The 20263-nt window shown below is 41.5% G+C and overlaps 1 protein-coding gene across 3 annotated transcripts in view; it reads right to left on the bottom strand.

Moving 5' to 3' along the window:
- jade2 (jade family PHD finger 2) overlaps window positions 1–20263 on the bottom strand; it is a 233130-nt gene that overhangs the window by 140424 nt on the left and 72443 nt on the right. The gene's annotated exons all lie outside the window — the stretch shown is intronic.

Raw genomic sequence — 20263 nt, 5'->3', positions numbered from 1 at the left:
AAGCCCAGTGTGCTGCCCTGAATACAGACAAGCAGATAAGGAAAAGTGTGTGTGTGTGTGTGTGTGTGTGTGTGTGTGTGTGTGTGTGTGTGTGTGTGTGTGTGTGTGTGTGTGTGTGTGTGAGAGATGTGGGGGGGGGACTATAAATACAAAATGAAGAACCGTCCTTCCCTTGGCACTTTAAACACCACACACACACAAGCAAACACACAGCAAGAGAAAATGATGGGAGCAGACAGTCAAGTGTTTTCAGTTCTGTGAAACATATACAGGTCATGAATATTAACACAAACCAGTTGGTGGCTGAGGGAGGGAGAGAGAAATGTGGTTTTGCTGTCATGTTGTCAAGCATGAAGCGAAAGTGTGTCCGCGTGTGCGAGTGTGAGTGAGAGAGATAGCAAGGAGGAGCGTTTCTGGGAAGGAGTATACAACCAATTAGCTCCGATAAACTGTCCAGAATCAGTTCGTTGTCATCACTCTTAACAAGCATCAGGGTGAAAGAGTCATGAGCTCTGAAATTCTAACACGCACATTACTATTCAGCAAATGAAAAACCTAGCACAGACAGAAGTGGTCACTGTGCACAACGATCCAAACACAGCTTACAAACACTCACTTCGGTGCAAAGTGAGTTAAAGAATGTGAACATGCACATTTCCCAAAGAAACTCGTGCAGCTTGTATGTATATGGACACAGATGTTCATACGCAATTGTGTGCTTTTGGTCTGTGTCTTTGCTGTGTGCCGCACGATGACATTTTAGACAATAGCGTGCTTCCAACTTTGTGGCCACATTTTAGGGAATGTCCTGTTCCTGTTTCAGCAGGACAATGCCCCCACGGACAAAGCAAGGTCCACAAAGAAAATGGTTCACGCAGTATGGTCTGGCCTGCACAGAGCCCTGACCTCAATCTCACAGAAAACTTGTGGGATGAATCGAAGGGCTGACTGTGAGCCAGCCACTTATCGCCCAACATCAGTGGGCAACCTCATTAATGTTCTTGTGGCTGAATGGAAGCAAATCTCTCCAGCCAGTTTCCAAAACCACGAGGAAAGCTTTCCCAGGAGTGCGAAGGCTGTTACAGCAGCACGCTAATTCCTGTGATTTTTGGAATGAAATGTCCAATTATTGCATGTGTGCAGAGCCCGTGTGTCCAGATACTTTTGGCTAGTTCAAATATCATGTGTGTTTGGCTGAGGAGAAATCTCTCTTGGTCCGTCTTACCCTCTCCTGACAAACAAAGCAGTGTTTGTGCTTTTGTTTGCGAAACAAAGCATGGGAATACTGTCTGGGGAAAAAAAAAAGCCATCGTGACAGAGAAAGAGGGCAAAAGACAGTAGGCAGCAAAGCTAAACAGCAAACACAAAATCATTGAAGTCAGGCAGACAACTGGTGACAGACACTGCTGAAACTTCAGTGGCCCGAGTGACACACTTGGCAGCATCAAGCACATTGGATACAGATAGGTCTGGCTCAAGACGCGGCCGTAGCGCTTCAAAACAGCGGGGCGCAAACATTGTCACAGCGTGACGGTGACAAGGTCACTGCTAAAGTCACTCTCACAAGCTGACTTGAGCTCACTGAACCCAACTTGAACCAGCGTCGCCACTTAGCCAATAACCCTAGGAGAGATAAAACCCAAAGAGCTGGCGAAAGCAGATGGGTCGAGGAGCAGGAACGTTGAAAGAAACACGGAGAGAGTGTGAAATGAAAAGAGAAGGAGGGAGGGATGATTAAAACAGACTGAAAGTGAGAGCACTTAATCCCACCTCTCTCCATGTGTGCTCTTCTGTGTCACTCTGAGACAAAAGTTAATAGGCCAGCTTTCTGCCTCTGCTCCTTCAGCAACCCGCCACTGAGAGCTGCTTCACTGCAGAGCCTCCAGCAACACTGCCGGCAATTTGTGTTTTTGCCAACGCAGGGGTTTTTTCCCCCTCCATTTCTTTTCTTCCTTTTGCTAAATCAACATTTCTCAAGCAAATGCAGCACTTCCTTGCAATCTGGTAGGGTCTAAGCACTAAATGTAGCAATTTTAACATCCGTAATTTATTGGCATAATTATTTTGAGAAATTGCTCTACCATAAGCAAACAGGGTGTCTGCCAAGATGTACGGCTGCCTTTATTACACTGTGAATTAAAAAAAACACTACACTATGAGAGAGAAAACCCCAACAATTCGACCATCCTGAGGAAGCGCTTGGCAATAGTGGGAAGGAAGAACTCCCTAGTGACAGGAAGAGACTAATGGGTGGTTCGGGATCATGTGATTCCACCAAAACTATAAGCTTTTATCAAAATGCAAAGTTTGAAGCTTGGTCTTCATGGTAGACACAGAGCCTGACAAATGAAGGCTCTATTGCCTTTTCTACTTTTCAGAAACTCTGCAAACCACAAGCCTGTAAGTGCACTATTAGGATAATCTGATGCCATGAAATTATTAAGATATGAACCAGTGCAGATCCAGTATATCATTCTGAAATATTGAATGACGGTATAATAATGTTATTAAGTATGAGCCTCACCCAGTGGCCATGTCTCAGACTTTTTCAGTTATTTGAATAAATTTAGATCAGATTTCTTTCCCAGAAGTCAAAAGTAATTTGTGCAAGGTGTTATTACAATTTCGAGTATTGTATTAAAGCAGCATCTAGCAGCTGTGAGGATGGGTGCTTACAAGAAGCATTTTGATGTAATCAAGCTGACATGGGTTTGATGTAAAATAGTCCATTTCAACTCAAACTAGGTCCTTCTCAAAAACCTAGCTTTAAATCCTAGACTGGAAATGCTCCTATATCACATTTCCTATATATGGGCCTTTCACACTGCATTAACAAACAACTGATTAATGATTAAAATCTGGTGGGTTGCAATTGTTTGTGTTCACTGTGTGCATGTGAACACAAACAATTGAACACCTGTATTTGGGTCCTTGTAAAATTCACAAGATAACAACCTTGATAGAGTCCGACGTAACTAGCTTGAAGTCAGTAACTGGCATCCTATGAAGAACTACCAGCCAGAAACACTGTAGTCATTGGCTTATTTTACAGGAGAAAAAAGGTTTTTCCAGTTACCTACCAAGCATTTGGTAGGTAACTTCAATTCAGTGAGGGTTTGTAGAGAGTATGCAACAGCTTATGGGAAAGGAATTTGTTATTATGAATTGCTCTGCAGAACAGTCCAGTAATTGGCTTGGATTCTGAGAAAAAGTCAGATCACCCAAGGGAAAAAACATGTCAACCTGACCACACTGAGGAAAGATGCGGAACAATCTGCTAATAATCCGCAGAAGCTTTGATTCTTTTCATGCCGTAACTGTTGTGATTCTCGTCCTCTGATGTCGCAATCTCGATGAATCTGAACCACCAGGGGCTTCGACAGAACGCTGTAGCACACTAGCTTTTAAAAGTATGAATATTAACACGTCACTCAATATTTATTCCTTTATTCTCTATTTAAACAGGCCCAAGGGAGGCCCAGGATGTTTACATACCAAGGATGATATCAGTTTTTGTGGTGTGTTTGTTATTGTATGGCTTACTTTTCTTCCTGTGCTTGGGAAACTAATTTACTCTGAAGGGACGGTAAATATGATTCTTAATTTAACTGTTTTTTGTTTGTTTGTTTTTTTATGTCCATTAAAAAATGGAAACCTAAGACACACTTTATGGCATTTGTTTTTCTATTTGCTCAGGGGGTGCAAAAATTTATAGTTGTGTTCATTTTTATACACTGAACACACAGTGTCTAGGCATCAAACACATAAATTTAGCCCAGCTTTATTACCAGAGACACTGCGGGGAACCCCTGTGGGCTTTGAAATTGAGACAAGGGGGTGGAATAATAGGTCAAAGCAATGCAGCCTTGAGGATGCATCCACACATGCACACATTTAGACATGTCCAAATACACATACTTCACTTTAACGGTGCGAGCCTACACTTAGCGCCGTCTCCATGCATCTCACACACGTGCACGCAGACTCCCACCCTCTTCCTGCATTCTTCCCCTGTCTGACACACTTCCAGTAAGCCCACCAACACTTCAAAAACAGCCTCCACCACCAGCACCAGCCCCTCAGACAACAGTGCCTACTAAAAACATGCACAGCAGAGTCACACAAAAACAAACACCATCTTCTTCTTGGAAAAAACAAAAACAGTAAAAACAAGCCACAGGTGCAGCCAAATCCTTCATCGAATTGTGACAGTTTCGCATTTAGTTACAATCCTATGTCACAGCAAAAATAAACATGTTTCCATGTGCATATAACACTTTCAGTTTTTATAGATCTTTGTTCTCCTCGAGAGTTGTCCGTCATATTGGCCATGATACAACCACTGGGGGGGGAAATGTGTAGCGAGTGGTTTCTGGAGGTTGCTGGCAGCCCTCGTGAATCATTTGGTTGCGAGCAGTTTGCCGTGGTCGCCTGTAATGTGTAATTAATGATCCCACGATTCTGTCTCTTTGCATAAGTAAACACTATAAGTAAGCCTGCACTCTGAGAGCTGCAAGCTCTCCATACAGGCGATGTAATCCACTGCAATGATCCACTGCAAACTTGCACCCGTGCAGTTCTTCAAAATCCCAACCGCATGATGCTGCAAGTGGATGACGGTGTCTGTCATTAAATACCAATTGGTCGTCAACTGAACCACAACAAAGACAGAAGCGACAGTGGAGCATTGGGAAAAGTACAGGTAGTGATGACTGCAGTGGACATTTTTTTCATTGTTTTAACACAGTTTCACTTCAACTCTTTGTATGTTATAATTCTCTTTTCTGCAGCCGGCAAACAGTCCGTGGGAATAGCCCACAGACTGGCTACATGAATTTTAGCTTAAGATGTCAATTTTGTTAGCAAATACTCCCCAATTACTAGCCGAGCAGTAGGAAAACTTGAAAAAGTGTGACACAAACCAGAACCAGAGAGCGTTCGCCTTCAAAGTAAAAGTCTGTAATCAACATGTTTCAAAAGAACTTTAAGTTTCTGGGTTGTGCATTTTTCACAGTTTCACTACTGCTCCCCTGTGTTTACAGACCAACCAAAGGAATTGTAATGAGGTTGCTCACCAACCAGTCACATTTTTTCTGAGTTACTAGGGACCATGTGGTCAGTGACAAATCTCTGGGACATTGTGATTGCATGGCCATCACACATCCAGACCTTAGGATAAATTGACCCTTCATGAAAAACTGTCCTGGGGTCACTGTTTTTGAATAACAGATCTATTTCAACTGCTTTAAGGTAGTAAGTTAGGCATTATTAAAGGCAAGCCTGCTTTGACTCACAAATGTCTGTTGAGGATCACTATGCTGGAGCTGTAGACTATGCTGGTGGTGTTTCTGCTTTCTGGAATACGTTACAACAAATATCTGACAATAGATCACGAAGACAAAAACAGCTAAAATCATAAAATCAAGGCTTTACAAACCACCTTCACTACGTCCATACTTATAGTCAATGCGTTGAGTCTAGGAAAGTGTTGTTATCACGTTTTAGTATTTTCCAATTTTAGTATTGATCAGTCTAAGCAAACCTAATAAAACAGCAACAGGGATGAGGTGTCACTACCTCATTGTACAGAAAATTAGGAATTTTCAACTAACTCCCTTCTCAGATTACTAGGAAGCCTTAAAAACTATCTGTGTCTGCTGCCTTTCTTATGAGCTTTGTTTCAATTTCTTCTTTGCATTAGCAGGGCATAAAGCGTCAAGTCTGCTCCTCTGAGATACATTCCCACATGCCACAAAGCTTCGATTAAACCCACATACAGAGAAACAGGCGAACAGGCAACACAAGGGAAAGGAGAGAGGAGAAGGACGAGGGTTTTGCTGTTATTTGCTAAAGCATAAGCAAAGCTCTGCTGTGTGTCCATCTCTCTCTTTCCTGCTTTTTGTCATTCCCAGCAGATCTAGTTGTTGTACCGCTCCACTCAACCGCCTCATCTACCTGTTTGTTTACTTATTCCCTCAGTTCCTCCACCATCAACATCCTTCCTCCCCACAGTTTCTCTATCCCTCATTCTCTGGATGATTCGCTCCACCCTGAATCCCTGCCTCTGTCCCTTCATTTTGCCTTTCTTTTGTCCCCATTCTTCTATTTGGCAGACAACCCTCACCAATGCTCACTCCCTTTTACTTCAGCTCTTTTTTGTGGCTTACCCTTGGTGCAGGAGAAAATACCCAGTGAGAGGCTATTGAGAAGGTCATCCTCTACAATGCGTGCTGATAAATGAGGCAAAAGGGGAGGAAAGGCAGTCAGTTCATTACTGGTGTAATGTGTCATAGGGTTTTTTTATGCTTCAGGGCAGCTACAAACATTTGCACTCAAGTTTGACAAAAGGAAATCAAAAACTCTAAACTCTAAAGTATTACCTATGCATGCAAGGGGTGCTCTGAATTCTCTGAGCTTTCCAGAAAAGTCTGTGTTTCATCACCGTCGCTCCACCAGGTAAAACCATTGAAGAGGTAGGACTTAGCCCATGGGAGGAGATCTACTAAACAATGAATAGGTTGATGTTTGTGACTTGTAAGAGGATATAATGGTCTATTATACAATAAAACCTGCATGCAGATGCATGGAGTGGTTTTATGAAGAAGCACAACTGTATGACATTCTGTTACTGGAGTCAGTGATCCTCCCTCAGTGACTCGTGCGATACCAAAAGACCGGCTGTTCATTAAGTAATGCTGCCACAAGAAAACACCGCAAAAGCATGCGAGCACCATTTTACGAGATAAACGCCTCCAAAGCTGCTTTTATGCCGTGCTGATCGACTTTCCTCACTCACCCAGAGTCTTTGTTTTTCAGATAAAAACATGAAGTCATATTATTGGAAATAATTTTGTGCTACTGCTCAAAACAGAGGATGAAAATGTCTACATCTATTGCTCTCCATTTGGTTTATCTTCCCTTTCTTTTATCCGTCCGTCCAGGCATCCATCCAAATCAATGGATATTATTTTATTTGAGGCTTGGGCTTGAGGACTCCACTGGGAGAAAAAAAAGCAGTAAACAATGTTTACTCTCCTGGAGGCGGTTAGGTTTTAGTGGCCAGAGTGGGTGGACCGGGTTCCCTAATGTGACCATTAAAGTCAATGGCTTCACCTTGACAACAGGCTGAGGATACTGGCGGGTGACACAAACAGAAAGAGAGGAGTTAAAGAGAGAGACAAAAGAAATACAATAAACCTGCATTTGCAAAACTGATCTGAAACATGTTTGAGCAACAGCCTGAGAGGAAAGGAAGACTGCGCACAAATAGAAAGGAAAGGACATTTACTGTGACAGTATTAGTCAAAGTGAGCGTGCACACACACACACACACACACACACGCACACACACACACACACACACGCACACACACACACACACACACACATAATGGATCAGTAAAAGAAAGATGGAAGGCAAGCTTAATTATCCATCTATCGTCTCATGTGTCTCGCTCTCTTTCCATCTTTTTTTTTAATATAGAGAAACATACAGACACAACACACACACACAGTCAAGTGAAGCTGGCAGATGGTAGATTGGTAAAAGGAAGACAGCGTGGTCCAGATGTTGTTGAACCCACAGTGCAGAAGGCAAAGGGCTTTGATCTTCCATAGCAGAGAAGAACTGCTGGATCTCAACAGAGTTGAAGTCCTTCCTTCAAAGAAAGAAAGGTGTTTCCAGCATATAGACTTAAAAGGCTATATTTACAGGTGCAAAAGTATATTCAGAAAAACTATTTTTTAGCTGCCAACATCATCCGGGATTGATTCGCCAGTCGACAGCCCCCTCACTTTTATTTTGAAAGTTCAGCTGCTAACCGGCTAGCCCCATCGGATGTCTCAATCGCCAATAGTTTATTGCCTCTCCATGCAGTCTAATCCCACGGCCGTATAGCCTAACTTCAGCAAGTGGAGATGAATCCTCGTCACACTAAAGGTAAATGGCTCACAGTCCACTACACTGAGCTGTTCAAACGACCACAGGATAAGAGCCTCACTAAAAAGCCAGCTGAATGTGAATATACTGCTCCTTTATTCATTTGCCAGAAAGTACTTGGTAGATAAAACACTAGCAGAGCTCCTTATAAAAAGTTATTATTTAATAATAAGTAACTTAGGAAATACATGCAGTAGCGCCTTTTGCATGTGTGTCTGCATCTGTGTGTGTGTGTGTGTGTGTGTGTGTGTGTGTGTGTGTGTGTGTGTGTGTGTGTAAGAGACACTTGGTGTAGCACAGCAAGGGATGCAAGATGTAGCAGTGTTTACTGAAAAAATTACCCAAGGGACAGCTCAGATGTATCACAAACAGATACACACACACACACAAACACACACACACATCCTGTGCATCCACAAATGCGGGCGCCTAAACACACACAGTCCAGACTCCCACTCATGGCTCTTGGGTTTACTCACATGACACCCATGTGGGGAACAACAATGATGCACACACAAAAATCTACACACAAAATCTACCCACACTCAGCCTAAGGGTAACCTGGAGTAAACACCACCAGCCACACATGCCACACATGCTGTGTTGTGAACAGGGAAATTGCTTTCATACACACAAGAGCAAACACACACACACACACACACACACAGAAATGCTTTTACCCCGTTGTAATTTAAGAAAAGCTGCATTCATTTATCAACTCAGACTGATTCTACTTCACACTTTATCCGGCTAGTCATTGCGTTTTTCAGTCGAGCCTTCAAATTAGTTTTTTGTCAATGGCACTTAATAACAGTAGCCTGGTTTAAAAAAAAGGTTAAATAAATCAAAAACTGCCAACTGAATCTCTGGGTAGGAAATGTAGAGGCATCTGCCAGCATATTTAGAGTTTGGCAATCTGCTTTACCAATTCCAAAACACACACACACATGCACACACCTTAGCAAGTTAAACCTGTTGTTTAGAAGTGAAATGTTTAAATTTTCAGTCCCCAGACTTAAGCCAGTTTTTGCCCACAAGCCGCTTGAGGTGAATGGGTTTAACTGGAGAGTGACTCACCCGCTAACTCAGCTCTGGCCGATGATCAGTCAGTGTGAGAGTCAGCCTGCCAGCCGTTCAGGCAACCAGTCATTTAGTCCGCTTTTCAGCTCTGTCATTCCACAGAGGTCGGCCAGCCAGTCAGTCAATACAGTACTAAAATTAGTGGTCAAAGATGGGACACTCAGACCGCCATTGTGCTGCTTGCTTGTATACTGGCCAGAAGTACAAAAAGAAAATTCATCCAGACTGCCAGATTTCAGTCACCGCAATCAGTGAGCAAACAAGGCTGCTTGTCTTATATGTGATTAATAAAGCACCCAGAGACCCAGCCGCACGCTGTGGTAATGCGAGAGCAGAGGGTTTTGTTCTTATTTTCATGCAACCACTCATTGACCCTTTACTCGTCCATTCAATCAGTCAAGGAAGTGGCTGTTCTCCCAGGCATCTGACAAACAAACCACCCAGGCAAGCAGTCACGGGGCTGGTCAGCCATTCAGGAAAAGAGCCTGAAATGTGGTGAGCAACAGCACCACTGACCCAGTCAAGTAGTGAGTAGGCAGTGTTGGGGTTTTTTGCAAAAAACAACACGGTGATCATACTTCCATTTTTTTTTTCAACCAAAAAAGCCAGGGAGACACCAATCAGGCAAGTGGCAAGCAGAGTGAAATCTACCAGCCAATCAGTCAGTCAATAAACCTGTCAGCCAGCAACCTGGCCAATCACTCAGGCAGCCAATGACTCAAACAACCAGGCATGGTTTATTGAGAATAGTCTCCATTGTGGTAAAAGATGTACCCAGTGACTCGGTGAACTCATTCAGAAATGAGCATGTATTATTATGTTTCTTTATTTGCCATTATGGTTCCCCTCCAGCCTCAGTGGGAAGTTTATTAAACCCCTTCCCGAGGAAAGACATCAAAAGCTATTTCTCACTGTAACATGCTATTAGCTTTGTCATGAGGACCTACCAGATACAGACAGCAATGGCCCTGTTTGGCTCCTCAGCCTATACTTAAAGAAATACAGTTCTCATATTCGCTCACTCACCGAGCCAAAAGCAACCAGATCAGCCTGCGGTCGAGAGATATGCTACTTAACCCCTCATAGCAATGTAGTGATGAGATACTGTGGTTTTTGGTATAACCCTAACAGTCCATCAATGGGTCAATAAGTGATCCATCGAAGTCACTGGATGTTTATCTCTTCATTCCTGCATGCCATTTACATCAGGAAATGATCTAGTTTGTACTTAGAAAGTCACATATAAAATATCCCCATATTTACAGATTTTTCCTCTTTGATATATAGCACAACTTTATATTCTTTGTGGAATTACATATGTCTGTCATATACAGCTAAACACTAAGTACATCCTCACTGCTTCCATAGGAATTAAAGCAGAAGATTTGGCAGTTTGGAGCATTCAGATGTGCAGGAGTGGATGTCTCAGCAAATTTACGCCAAGGTTGGACCGTCCGAGAATCTACATAAAACCCAAGAACTACATCTCAGACTCTACACGCCTCAAAGAGCAGGTTAAATGTTCAAGTTCAGGACAGCACAATTAGAAAAAGACTGAACAAGTATGGCTTGTTTGAAAGGATCTCCACGTTTTGATGATATTGTGTACTACACATCACAAGTTGGTCCAACCTGTTACTCTTTCGTCTCGGCTGCCAAACGGACAGATGCATGCACAATGAACAGCACTAGAAACACACACCAGGAAGGAAATGTATTCAAGTATTGTTGAGTAAAATGTATAATTTCTCCTAACTGTCTTGAAGGGGCAGACTGCAAATGTTTTTAGCTAAGTGTTTTTAATCTTAATGACACTGCATGAAGACATAGTAGGCAGTAAATTACAAATTACACATTTATACAGTGTAAAGTGCCTCGATTATCCACCTGTTCTGTCACATATTAATTCTGAAGGTCATTTATGTAGGCAGCTTTTCCCAGAACGACAAGCACCATGTTACACGTACATATACATCAGCCCATTAGATGTGCATTCATCCATCTAACCAAGTTAAAGAGGCATCGAGAGTATCAGAGTACAACAGACTACTAACAAACATCAGCGCTGTGTGTGGAACATATTAGTTTCACATGCACCCGATGACCCAGTGAATGACGGTGCTGGTGATGCTGCTCTTACTCATCTTATCATCTGATAAAGAGCCTTTTCAGAGAGCCAAGGCTCCAGATGTTATTGTGAACACCTGTTACACATACAAACACATACTTGGATGAAACGTGTGCACATACAATCAACACTCAGGAATGTGAACCTTTTCATAGTGAGCTGCAGCTGGGCCTGGCAGTTTAAAACCACAAGGGACTTCACAGCCATCTACCCACCGCTTTTCTCCATTCCTCCATAGTTTTTTTTTTTACGCCTGTTATTAATGTTCTTGAATGAGTGCTTCTGTTCCGACCTTTCACTGGCAATGTCTCTTCATTAGTTACACAGAAGAGGAACAACAAATGTCACATTTATTCCAAGACGGGAAAGGATACCGAACTGGAAAATGTCTCCAAAGAAGAAGCAGAATCTTCAAAAAAGGTGGTCAGGTCGGGTAGCCGATGAATCTGCAATCTCTTATACTAACTTAAGAGACTTGCTGGGTCCTATGTTTTAAATGAAAAGTGGAAACAAAAGAAATGTTATTTAAAAAGCCAAATTTATTAACCTTTATCAACTCCTTGTATGACAAGAGCGTTGGTGGAGTAAGAAAATCAGCAATATCTGCAAATGTCAACGTATACTTTTTATGCTTTAAATATAGCTGAAGCTTTGAGATACATGACATTTAGACTGTCCTCCATCTCCACCATCCTGCAATTTGTCCTTCTCACCATCTCTCCATCCATCTCACTGCCCTCAGGCTGCCTTCAATCCATTATCTGTGTGTGAGTGTGTGTGTGTGTGTGTGTGTGTGTGAGACAGTCACTGAGTTATTAGTAGCCGATTAGCCTCCTGACCCACTGTCTGACTTGCCCGCTGGAAGGGTGTGTTTGCGTGAGTCAAACAGACTGACTTTTTTCTTTATGTAGAAACAGAAACAGCCTGTTTTAATCAGTAACAACCCATGTTTATGCTGCATGATGTTCCATTTGATTGCATCTATTCAAATGATGTTAGTTGGCATTTCCTTCCCTACCCATACCTGAATGCAAAGCTTGACATATGAGCTTCCCCTCTCTAATGTCCCATTCCAACTCAATCAGTGGTACTGGTGGAGGTCCACGGCAATTATACTTTTATCCAGTCCCAACCTGCCAAGTCCATAGTGCTTGGCCATCCAGAGAGTACAAAAATACTCTGGAACAAATTACCAAATGTTTCCTCTGCTGCACTAACGAACTGACATCTATGTAAAGTAATAATGCGTTGGGTGTTTGGCAGCTGTCAGACTGTCATAACACACGCAGGCTAATAGTCTAAGTGGACTCGGTTTCAGTCTGCAGCTGTTTTTCTGTTGTGTAACACAGCCTTACTATGTTTTCTATGCAAGAATGGTTGCAGCACAAAAAAAATAAGCAGATCTTCAGATGCAGGTAGCATCTTCAAGAATCTCTGGAATGTAAAGCATCAACAGGTGAGTAGTTTTGAAGGTTTTTTCATTCTGTGGAAAATATTTCAGGATTGCTCTGAATGAGGAAACTTTAAGCCAATTAAAAAAAACAAGCTTGTCTGTCTGAGCAGGAATTTCACAGATATCGTTGGTATCTATTCTCACCACTGCCTTCCTGCTTTATCTGACAACAGCTTTTACAGCCTTTCTGGGTTCAAACCCTCCATCCCCTTTGAATAAGGCTGCAAGCTTGTTGCAGGTTTTACATATTAGAGCCAAGTTTTGCATATGATCAAAGCTGCCCGAAACCTGACCTACTGATATTCCACTAATGCACTCCACATGATGTATCTCATTATGTTTTGACAGTTAAAGCTACACATTTATCTCAGGACTTCCATGGACTCTTGAAGTTAAGCAATCGCGTCAATAAATTAAATCTGTAGCACGTCGATGTGCCAAGTGAGGAGCGATTCCCTCCAACAAAAGCAACTTAAAAAAAAACCCCACACAAATCTGCATAATCAATCTTTGCTGTAGTCTTGCAGCACTCTGGTAAGGATTCTCTCCATGCGATGCTCTCAGTGACCGCAGCTTTACACGGCGCACCAAAAGCCAACATGTTTCGCCAAACCGCAAACAACGGGTTCACATTCACCACCCTGGCCACCGGTCCAAGGGGGAAAAATGAAGTAATAAATAACATAACCACTATCCCAATTCTTAAATTTTGTGAAAAGGAAAAGATCTTCTCATGTGCATGTGTAATTATTTCCCTCTCTGGTTTAGCATTGCCACTGGGGACCCAAGACTGTCCAGACATTGGCAAAGCTTGGTTCACTATCTGCACATAGCCAGTATTACGCAACGGCTAATTACTTCCACTCAGTCCCGACAAAACCATGGAGAAGGAGAGAGGAAAGAGGGAGAGAAGAGAAAGGGAGGGGGAGTGTGTGATAAAATAAAATAAAAATGAACAGAAAGGAGACGAGACGGCGAAAAGAGAAAAATGAGGAGAAAAAAAGAAGAGATAGAAGAAGGCAGCGGTGAAGGACAGACACAGAGAAGCAAGGAGGGCTTGAGAATTGCTATCTATTTTCCTTCCTGCTGTGTTTTGGTAAAGATAGGTGCAGAAAAAGAGCATCAAACCATAATGACCTCTTCACCAAATGCCACAGCTGTTTTACTGAAAATCATGCCACAGCAGCCAAATATGGTCCAAGGAGAGAGGGAAATGTAGAAGAGGAGTGTTGTCAAAGCCAGACGGGGCCTGCAGCTCTTTTCCTCTCCAACAATTTTTGGAGATGATGTCATTATTCATAAAAAACAGAAAAAAGAAAAATGTGTCTGCGCCTTCGGCTCGACTAGGTCGAAAGGTAGAGAGGAAGGTTGGAAGGCTGTGGGAGGGAGGGATGTCGAGATGCAAGGAAAAGCAAGAAACAAGGTAATTTCTACCTCTGATTTATTCTGATTATGGAGTTAACCAAACCACTTTAACATGAGAAAATGAGAATAAAGAAGTCACCAGATAAAACATTTACCAATTCAATATATTGGTTTAGTTAGTATATATGTTGATATGCACCAACATAAAATACTTAATTTAAAAAGATATTTGGGGTAATTTATTAATAGTGTCATCACATACCTGCAGCTCACACCTGAGGCTGAAAAATGCATTTCCTCTGGTGGCCACTTATAGAGTCACACTTTAAAATGCAACACAAATACACAACACACCCACTCCTACATATAGGGCTACATATAACTAAACACAACCAAAAGTTACAAACTAAAAATATTATTGTCTGTGAAGGTTCTCAGTCATCCAGGTCATCGTAGTCAAAGGAGCTTGCAAAGAAAAGCGTCTGGACTTCTTTAAGTTGCTTGAAGACGTTTCACCTCTCATCCGAGAAGCTTCTTCAGTTCTAAGGTCAAATGGTGGAGAGTCCCAGATATAAACCTAGTGGGAGTGACCCCCCACAGAGGGACAAAAGGACCCCTTGATGATCCTCTAATCGCCTGAGCCAAGGTGGGAAACTGGGTGTGGGTCCCAATCAGCCAGAGTTTCGGGTGTGTTCATTGTGAAACCTGGCCCCACCTTATCATGCAAATTCCTGAGGTCAGATGGCCCTTTACGACACCAACTCTCTGCCATCTATAATCCAGTTTTGAGATCCCTTCCCAGACGCCTTAACGCCCACTCACATCCTGGGCCATCTGACCTCAGGAATTCGCATGATAAGGTGGGGCCAGGTTTCACAATGAACACACCCGAAACTCTGGCTGATTGGGTCCCACACCCAGTTTCCCACCTTGGCTCAGGCGATTAGAGGATCATCAGGGGGTCCTTTTGTCCCTCTGTGGGGGGTCACTCCCACTAGGTTTATATCTGGGACTCTCCACCATTTGACCTTAGAACTAAAGAAGCTTCTCGGATGAGAGGTGAAACGTCTTCAAGCAACTTAAAGAAGTCCAGACGCTTTTCTTTGCAAGATCCTTTGACTAAAAATATTATTCACTCATCTTATATATGAATATAAATATCTACCGATATACTTGTGTCTGCATTTATAATAACAAATCAATAAAAATGTAAGAATGAAGACATAAGAGAAATGCCTTTTAACCACGTTATGAGTGTTGTTGCTGCATAGTTAATTTGAGCAGAGTTGGGCAAACCATAAATGAGCAATCTAAGATTTCTGACAATAACAAAGAATTTTTTTAAGCCACAGACTTTATTTTTTGTAAGGGCTCATTAATGCTTACAAATAGCAAATGTTAGTGAAATCTGTTTATTTGTCTGAAAGTGACGAAAAGATCGACCAATATACAGTGGTCCCTCGTTTATCGCGGTAGTTACGTTCTAAAAATAACCCGTGATAGGTGAAATCTGCGAAGTAGCCAACTTGATTTGCCTTTGTTGCACTAAGAGCAGTTGATTAGAGGATCTGAGCGCTGTCTTGGGGCAATACACGTCGAGAAGGTCTGTTAAGTAACTGGGCACCAGGTTATTTCAAATTTTAAAAGTATACAAGGGTAGGATTTTAGGATTTTAAAAGCATTTAAAAAAACAATACGGAATTTACGGTATTGTTGTGTTTGTTGGGGAGAAAACGTACAAACATACAGTACGGCACTTTAGAGTCACACTGCTAGCGATCGAAGATTTGTATAAATTTTGCAAGCTAAACGCATTCTGTACTGTACTGGAGACACGGCACGAGATGGATTGACAATGGTCTACAGCCAATCAGGATGCAGAAAACAACGAGCTGTGGAAAAAAAAAATCATGCAAAATTGCACCAAAAAAATCAGTGAAACAGCGAGGCCACAAAAGGTGAACTGCGTTTTAGTGCGGGAGCAGTATCCAAATCTGTATCTGATTTTTAATTTCCATGTCAGCCTTAAAAATCCCTTTTAGGGTTGTTTTCCCTTCAGAACTTTACAGGTTATATTTATAAGGTCTGCTTATATCCCAGCCCTCTGGGAAATAGTTGTCTGTGGGCTATATCTGCTCATACGGTGAAATTCTAATTTTTCTTAAACACTGGTGCTTATAGGAATATCTTCCTACTATCTGTTAGCCAGTTTTCCTTCCAAGTGCTAGTGATCTGCTAAGCTAAACTAAAAGGCTGCTGTTTATATTTAACAACACAGACTTAAGAGTGCTCCTCTAACTGAATTTGTGTTGTTTACAATTTGACATAGAAACACCCAAGCATCACTCTTAATTTTTAATGGTAACCCTGCAGTAGTTATTGCTGTAAGTACTTTTTTTGATGAATGAGTTCCTTAAAAATATTTGTGTGCTATACAATGTATACTTGTTATCAAATTTATCAAATGAGAATGAAAAAAAAAACCTACTATGGAATTTATGTTTAATCTTTCTTCAGCTGACAAGCCATAACAGCCTTATTGGCCATATGTCTTGTTCTACGTGGGCGACAACCTCTGCTATTAACTTGTTTGTAATGAATTTAAAAGACAGAAGAAGCTCATTGTTTACTGGTGACCTTTCAAGCGACAACGAACAAAGCAACAGCTGCCCATAAAAGCACTAAAGCAAATAGCAGACAAAAAAAAACAACTATTTTCCCACAATCTTACAAGTCATTTCTAACTAAAAATGTTCTAATAGCAGTGATTTATGTTGATAAGCTGCATAAACTGAGAGCTTAAAGAGGTATCCTTACAGTCTGGTAATTGCATTTACTTGTGACCTTTTACCTAAAAAATGTCTCAGCATCATCATCACTTACTCTGTGAAAATAAGCTCTCCTACCACCGATTCTGCCTGACCGCAGGGGCTCGTATATGGGTAAAACCTAGGAAATCACAGGGATCAGTTTCAGACCAAGCATATCGCAGAACGAAGTGTGGAGAGGAAAGGATAGGAAAGAGGAAGAGGAAAAAACGAGGGGCGTCAAAGTGACACACGAGAGGGGAAAAAAAAGGATGAACGTCGGGGGCTCTGACAGAGACCATCAGCTCACTCACACTTACTCTTCTTTAACACTATCCCACCATTCATCCATCATCACTCCATTTCAGCGTCACAGTAAATCCCTTCTTCGTCCTATCACATACAAGATAATAGATATGCCCGCATGCATCCATCTATCCTCAACTATCTCTTTTATGCGTTTCTCTTTCTCTCCCAATATGCTCATCTATCTCTCTGCCTCCAGGCCCTGTTCAATCTGTTAGCGCCATATTGCTTATAAGCATGAGCGTGTGTGTATATGTCACAAATGATATTAACCTGGTAAGCAATGCAAACAGTAAGGGTGGCACAGCAATCCTGTCAAACCTCATAGATGACCAGATTTTTTCCCGTTTCCTGTTCTATTATTTATAACATTTGTCTTCTGCCTGCAGTCAGACTCATTCATTCTTTTGTCTGATTTCAAATTGAAAAGAAAGTAAAACTGAAAGACAAACTGTTTGTTATCAAAACTGCGTACTGAGAGATATCGCTATTAGACATGGCATTAGACCATTCCAACTCCCTTTTCTGCTGTCATGATCCTAAAAATTTCTGTTTTATTTATAAGGGAGTGGCTGAATGGTTAATGAAAAATAATTACTTCAATTCTATTCATGGCGACCATGAATGTGCAAAATAATATAATGGGTGTTCAGAGTGTTGCCAAACAACACTGTGATACAGGTAAGAGACTGAGCTTGTAATCAACCCCCAGCCTTGTGAACATCCCTGCTGCCTCCTGACCTGCAGCCACTTCTGAACTTCGAGCATCGCAGTGATTTCTTTCCAGTCTAGTCCTTAAACAGCTAGGGAAAAAGGTTATTGCCTCAAATAGCTAAACAATCGGTACAGCAAGTAATTATTGAGGTTATTTAATTTAAAATAAATCAATTTACTCATAACATAATGATTAGTGTGCAAATAAGTCCTCTAACATGCTGATGCACCTTCATAGACTTACAAGTAATCCATTTAAAGTACATGGGAGAACATCTCAATAGTGTGAAAAAGAATAAGCTAATTTGAATGTGTAGGTACCTCGATATGGTATGGCCCATGTACAGCTCAAAGGCGACTGGCACCAACATGATTATCATACACATAAGGAGCCAAGATGGCATCTGGGTAGAGGATTATTCACTTTTCCAACTTCCCCCCAGAAACACTTGGGTCTATTTCCAACTTCTATTTTAAGATTTGCATTTAAAGGAGTGGATAAGGCTGAGCTGCCACGTTTTTGAATAGTTTTCTCTTGTTTATGATAGGTAGTGAGCCACTGCTGTTGCTTTCTGGTTTGTTTCTTATGAGTAAGTTATCTCAGTTTGGAGTGTAGACAGTTTTTCCTTGTTTGTTATTTTGGCCTTGGCTCATTCTGACATTGATTTGTACTCCTGAATTTGTGAAACTACTATGTCTTCGTCTTTTGGCTGGTCCCTTTATGGGTCGTAATAGCAGATCATACGCTTCCATCTCACCCCATCCCAGCATCCTGTTCTGTCACACCAACCCTCGGCATGTCCCTCTTCACTACATTCATTCATGAATCTTCTCTGACATCCTCCTCTTTTCGTTCTGCTTAGCAGCTCCATTTTCAACATCCTTTGGCCAATATTTTCACTATGTCTAAATTATCTCAGCCTTGCCTCTCTATCTTTGGTCTCCAAAAGGCTCAACCTAAACCATTCCTCTGAAACTATTACTTAATAAATACAACACCTGTTGATTTACTCAAGTTTTTCTTGTGGCTACTTGGGATTTAAAGTAGACAGGAGTTTTTCATGTACTGCATTAGTCCCCCATAGATATTCCATTTCATTAATTGGGGGCTTGTCCGTGATTCAGACCTAGGACCTCTCGCTGATAAACTTGGGGCAAGATGGTGATTTTTCTTCCAGTTTAGCCCTTGAATAATTAAAAACAATTTAGAACAAACAAAATGCCTCCAACAGCTTTAAATAGTGGACAAATATTTTTAACTTGAGTCAAGAGTGGAAAAAAACAAAAAAAGATGAGAAACATCTACCATGGTAGGAATTTTTTGCTTTCCTCTAACCAACATGTGTGTCACCTCTTCACCTACTCCATGTTCCTGTAAAAAAACAAAAACAAAAAAAACCCCACTGCCTCTATATTTTTGTTTAATAATTTTCTGTGACTGGGGTTCTTGAGCCATGTAAATTGGGGGGGAAGCATTCATGGATGCAGAAGGTTTGAAGAGGATAAGTCATGACTCGATAACTCGTTTATTTCTCCGTCTCTCAAAAAGACTGAACACTTGTGTGTGCTTGCCAGTGCGTGTGTGGCCTCACAGTATGGCATGTCTGTGCAACAGGCATTACCAGGCAGTCTGAGCATTTTTATTAGTTCCTAGAACACCAAACAAACCACACGGGCACGTGAAGCAGCTGCAGTAGTACTAGAGAGTTGGAGAGACTACCGCCATAAGAGAGACACACAGAGGGAGAAAGAGAAAAAGGCGACTAATTTACAGTATGGGAGTGAATGTAAGTGGGTCAAAGTGCATGCCTGTACACATCTGCCTACCAGCTTGATGTTGTGTGTGTGTGTGTGTGTGTGTGTGTGTGTGTGTGTGTGTGTGTGTGTGTGTGTGTGTGTGTGTGTGTGTGTGTGTGTGTGTGTGTGTGTGTTTTTACGGATGAATGAACTGAAGCACAGAAAGCTAAAGCGTCTCACTTTATACCTTTGTAGATTTCCGTGTGCAGGAGTGAGTGTGCATATTTTCCATTTCAAATGTATTGCTAATTAGTGTAATTGCAGGAAATGTAATTATGTAAAGGCTTCCCACACCTGTTATTACACTTTAATTGCCCCCCCCCCCCAAAAAAAAATAAAAAAATTGCCCTTTGTTTGTTATTTTTAATCATTCCAGCAAAAGCTCTTTGGAACTTCAGGCATCTCGTCTGCTCGTTTAGCCACATTTACAAGAGCTTATCAAAATTACCTTAGCAAATTTAATTTTCACAGTTGTATGAACTTTGCAACAAAATCTACAATCTAACAATATTCCAAAAAGAAAAAAGAAAAACAATTAGTCATGCCAAACAAAAGTTCAAATGCAAAACTTTTCCAAGATCTCTTTAAAGGCAGCAACTTCATGTCCCCATTGGCAGCTGTTAGTGCTTACAAGAGCAATGCAGATTAAATCTGCCTTTCAGGCTTTAATGAAA

This window comes from Diplotaxodon limnothrissa, linkage group LG10 (genome assembly GCF_057381915.1).
Source record: "Diplotaxodon limnothrissa isolate DT_005_m linkage group LG10, D_limnothrissa_male_GT1.1, whole genome shotgun sequence".
Classification (NCBI taxonomy): domain Eukaryota; kingdom Metazoa; phylum Chordata; class Actinopteri; order Cichliformes; family Cichlidae; genus Diplotaxodon; species Diplotaxodon limnothrissa.
Note: the sequence above shows the minus strand (reverse complement) of the source record. Positions and strands in the feature narration are given on the sequence as shown.